We start from the raw sequence: 5833 nt of genomic DNA on the forward strand, positions 1-5833 counted from the left end.
CCTTTGACACCACATACATGCAAAGATTGTGTTCTAAAATGTACTGTGTTGAAAGAGAAAGGTTAAGCTATTTTATATATTATGCTCTGTATGTTCATGTAGATATAAATTCAAGTTTCTGTTCAAATGATCGACACCCATTACCAAGAAGGGGGTCAAATGTAAAACGTTTTACATAAGGCGATAGTACTCCCAAAAATTACATTATTTTCTTCTTTTACTCAGTCAGGTTGTTCTAAACCGTGCATATTTATGTATCTCTTCAATTGAATGCTAATGAAACATCTCAGTCACCATTTGCTTTTGTTGTATAGAAAAATATGCAATGAAAGTGAATGGTGACCGAGGCGGTCAGTTCCTGTCATTCTGTTTAACATCTCTATTTGTGTTACACTAAAGAATGTAAGGCTTGGAACAACATGATGGTGGGTAATTTTGGAGGGAGAATGATCCCTTCCAGTTGTCCATAAGGGGAAATGAGAACGATGTAAGAAAAACCGATACTAGCCTACTAATTAAAATGAAAAGAAGGCATCTAAATCATATGACTATAGAAACAGCACTTCTAAAGAATGTAGTCCAGTGACACAATTTGCCCCACATAATGTCAAGGGTTACGTTGAATCATTAGGGTATAAGTGAACTAAAAATACACAATCTCATTCCAAACTCTAATTTTGCTGTACTTGTTCACAGTTCCATTTACTTGCATTATATGAACTCACAGAGATCATTTAATCATTTAATACTCAGATATTTAAACACAGCGAAGAAAAATCAACATTTTGTAATAGTATTTGTATTATATTAAAAAATAAATAAATAAACAAACCACATCTTTCAATCACAGGCAGTAGCATATAATGATTTTTTTTTTCTAAATGTGACAAATTATGCTAGATTAAGAAATAACCAATATCTGATGTATTTCAGGGTGAGACAGAATAAGATTAGAGAGTTTCTATGAGATACGATCACGACTGGTCACAGGAGACTCGTAAGATGTTTGTTAATACCAATAGAAACCAGAAAGACTGCAGTTATGAATTTCTTTGGATTTTATTTTATTTACTGATTCCTTAGATTCAAATTACAGTTGGAATTCTGCATTTTGTTTTAATTCATACTCTAAAATTGAATTAGAATTCAAAAGACATTCTTAATTCAATTGTGAATGGGCACACAACTCTGCTGGGCTGAGTTTTATCAGGTTATAGAAACAAAATAACCATAATATAATGTAGCACACTTGAACAAAATGAACTCGTCATTAATGCAAAAGCTGGATGAACTAGGCTTTTCATTTCACAGCTCAGAATGTGTAACAAAAGCTTATGAAAATGCACAATTAAAATAACAAAGACATTGATGAAACTCAAAATGTATTTATTTGCACTATTCCTTGACAAAAAAGGAGAATTATCTTGTTCTGATGTGAGCCAAAGATGATGCAAGAAAATTCAAAATAAAAAAATACAGATAAATGAAAAAAGCACAAAAATATGAGGAGATGAAGCGAATAGGCAAATATTGAGGCAAAGGGGATGCAAGCAACTTCAAAGATGCCTTTATATCCCTCTGGCTCTGCTGGTGTCCTTCATCTCTACGGCTCCAACATGAGAGGGAGAACTATCTCGCTCCTATGTGAGCCAAATATACATGCAATATAATCCAAAACACAAGAACGAGATGATGGTTCGTTGATTCCTTCTGGCTCTGCTCTTGCTCGGGTCTCTCAGCTCTGCCTTGGTCTGTCGTCTTCATGGTTCCAACATGGAGTTAGGGGCCTTTGGCTCTACCTGGACGCGAACGCGCAAGTATAAAGCACCGATGACACAAACATAAGAGGGAGAACTATTTGAGTCAAATATGCCAAAGTAAGAAAATGCACATGAACAAGATGAGACAATAGCTTGTTGATCTCTCTGTCTCTGCTGGGGCCCTTCGTCTCTACCGTTCCACCTTGGTTTTTTGTCCCTTTGGCTCCAATATGGACTTCTGGGCCTTTGGCTGCATCTGGACATGAGAGGGAGAACAATCTCGTGCCGATGTGAGCAAAAGATGATGCAAGAAAATTCCAAATAACAAAATGCACGAGACGCTAAAGAGCAGGAAAATATTAGATGACGCCTCTACGGCTCCAACATGAGAGGGAGAACTATCTCGCTCCTATGTGAGCCAAATATACATGCAATATAATCCAAAACACAAGAACGAGATGATGGTTCGTTGATTCCTTCTGGCTCTGCTCTTGCTCGGGTCTCTCAGCTCTGCCTTGGTCTGTCGTCTTCATGGTTCCAACATGGAGCTAGGGGCCTTTGGCTCTACCTGGACGCGAACGCGCAAGTATAAAGCACCGATGACACAAACATAAGAGGGAGAACTATTTGAGTCAAATATGCCAAAGTAAGAAAATGCACATGAACAAGATGAGACAATAGCTTGTTGATCTCTCTGTCTCTGCTGGGGCCCTTCGTCTCTACCGTTCCACCTTGGTTTGTTGTCCCTTTGGCTCCAATATGGACTTCTGGGCCTTTGGCTGCATCTGGACATGAGAGGGAGAACAATCTCGTGCCGATGTGAGCAAAAGATGATGCAAGAAAATTCCAAATAACAAAATGCACGAGACGCTAAAGAGCAGGAAAATATTAGATGAATACACAATTATAAGATTCAAACATGATTGGGAAAAATATCTCACCCTGATGTAAGCCAAAGATGCTTCCTATCAAAATAGGAAAATGCACATGAAGAAGATGCTGAAAAGTATAAACGCAAGTATGAACATGAATCATCTGATATGAGCCAAAGATGATGTGAGAAAATTCAAAATAAAAAACTGCTTGAAGGAGACGCTGATGAGGAGATGCTGAATATTAGGAGATGACACGATTCGCGAATACGCAAGACTCAAACATGAGAGGGAGAAATATCTCAACTTGATGTGAGCCAAAAATGATGCTTGCTTGATTATGCTTGATTATCTTTTCAACCAAGCCAAACGTTCACATTTGTGTCACAGATATGATATAACATTCAACATAATCACATCAACAGCTTTACAGTGCCTTTATACCCCTGTGAGCAAGCCAAAGGCGACAGTGGCAAGGAAAAACTTCCTTTGGTACAACAAGTAGTACACATAGAAAGAAACCTTGAGAGGAACCAAGACTCAGCAGGGGGGCCCATCCTCCTCTGGCCGGCACATTTAAAAACGTAAAATAAAATTATAAAATGCCAATATGCAAGTATAAGGCAACGATGATTCAAACATGAGAGGGAGAACTATCTCGCACCTATGTGAGTCAAATACACACACAAAATAATCCAAAATAAGAAAATGCACATGAGAGACGATGGTTCGTGGATCCCTCAGCGCTGCTGGGGTTCCTCGTCTCTACGGCTCCGCCATGGTCTGTCGTCCCCTTGGCTCCAACATGGACTTCTGGGCCTTTGGCACTTCTGGGACTTCTGGGCCCTCCAACACTTTGGCTCCACTGGGGTCCTCCAAAACATGAGGAGATGACGCGAACATGCACTGATAACTCATAAACATTAAAGGGAGAACAATATCGTGCCGATGTGAGCAATAGATGACACAAGAAAAATTCAAAATAGGAATATGCACATGAACGAGACGATGAAGACAAGAAATGCAAGGAGATGTAGCGAACACGCAAGCATGAAGCACATATGAATTAAATATAAAAGATGGCTTGTCGATCCCTCTGGCTCTGCTGGCGTCATTCGTCTCTACGGCTCTGCCTTGGTCTGTCGTCCCCTTCGCTCCAACATGGACTTCTGGGTCTTTGGCCGCGTCTGGACCCTCCAACACTTTGGCTCATCCATAGTATGAAGAGATCACATGAACGCACATTTATAAAACACTAACTCACACGAAGAACAATCTTTTTCGCCAAAAAATGCTTGATTATCTTTTCAACTAAGCCAAATGTTCGCATTTGTGTCACAGATATGATATAACATGCAGCAAAACATGTAATCAAACATCAGCAGCTTTACAGTGCCTTTATACCCCCATGAGCAAGCAAAAGACGACAGCGGCAAGGAAAAACGTCCTATGGTACAACAAGTAGAACACATAGAAAGAAACCTTGTCAACAAGGTCAAAAGAAACAGGTGTCAATACCAGGACTTACCTGTACTCCCAAAAGTAGTTACCCAGGCAGGACTGTCCCTATGGGTCGTTTCACTATCGCTTCATACAACCAATGTGACAGTTCTGTGCACAGGTGATCTTTGGAAATGACTGAATCATACTTTTCAGTGTATGAATGGTTCTCCAACAATGACTCTGAAGATCCTACAGATGGTTGTTCTGTCAGGGATACTTGTGCTGAGAACAGCCACACATTGAACATATTACATCAGCCAAGTAAAGTCTGTGAAATGTATTCTAAAAAATACATGAAACAAAGTTTTTAAAGGTTGCTTCTTACACTAACACTTTTGATTTTTCTTAAAAAGACACCACTTATAAATGATTTTTGTGGCTTATATCCAGAGGTTTGTCAAAAGTAAAAAGGTGAAGTGTTCTGAACTATTTTTCTTCTGGTCAGACCTCTGAAGTCGGCAGGAAAACAAATACAACCTGAGAATGTAGCTTAGCCACTATCCCCCGACAACTGTGATACTCAACTAGATTAACATGTTAATTGTTGTTTTTTTTACCCATTTTCTTATGGCAGCAGCGTGACCACTCCAAATAAAAACAGTATCATTTCCAATATGCAAACGAACCATAAACGAGATATACAATTTTTAGATGAACTATTTTCATACTTTTACACTGACAGGTGAACCGCACGGCAGCGGTCAACAAATACTCATAGCGCATGCACTATAGCGTCACAAAGCGGGAGCCGCATTTAGAATGCATAATCTGAACCCGATTTGCATAAATAATAATAATAATAAAAAACAGTGCACATTTAAAAAGTAAACCCATCTTTCTTGTTTGTAAGTTAAATTTATGTTACAATAACTTCGTAACTTTTTATCATGTAGCTGACAATGTTAATATAATTTTGCAAATACCAGAGCATTCATTCCAAAGAGACAAACCTTACTAATAAAATTAAGTGAATATAACTTATTTTGAATAAAGGACATATACTATGTTAATACCAAGGTATTTTGGAAGTATACTATGGTAATACCATGTTTTTACAATCATAGTGGTACATGGTATCATTTGGAGTACCATCTAAGTATGGGTTAAATTATCCCTCTCTGGTATTGTTCATTTGCGGTTTACACTTGTGTTGAAATGTAACTTTTTAATTTTCAGTAAAATCAATGTAAAATATTTTTGTTCAATAATATTTTTTTCTTTGTTTCTTTTGTATTGTGAGAGAATTTCATGATATATTTATGCAATAAATATGATCATTTTTCCCCATTGAAAAGAATATATTTTTTTCTAAGATTTTTTTATATTACTTTTCAACTATGGCAGTATTTCGAGTTAAAATCCAATTTTTGAAGGCAGATTATCTGGTGGGAGTAAAAAAAAACATCTGCAATTCCATGGTTTAGCCACTAGATTCCTATAGAGCTCTATATAAAAAGGCTTTTAGTATGGAGTCAATATAATGCCACTTATATATGCAAAATAATAAAGTTTTGCAAAAGAAAATAAAGTTTTGCAAAAGAAAATAAAGTTTTGCAAAAGAAAATAAAGTTTTGCAAAAGAAAATAAAGTTTTGCAAAAGAAAATAAAGTTTTGCAAAAGAAAATAAAGTTTTGCAAAAGAAAATAAAGTTTTGCAAAAGAAAATAAAGTTTTGCAAAAGAAAATAAAGTTTTGCAAA

The sequence above is a fragment of the Sinocyclocheilus grahami genome, unplaced genomic scaffold (genome assembly GCF_001515645.1).
Source record: "Sinocyclocheilus grahami isolate Dianchi unplaced genomic scaffold, SAMN03320097.WGS_v1.1 scaffold95.1, whole genome shotgun sequence".
Taxonomy (NCBI): Eukaryota; Metazoa; Chordata; class Actinopteri; order Cypriniformes; family Cyprinidae; genus Sinocyclocheilus; species Sinocyclocheilus grahami.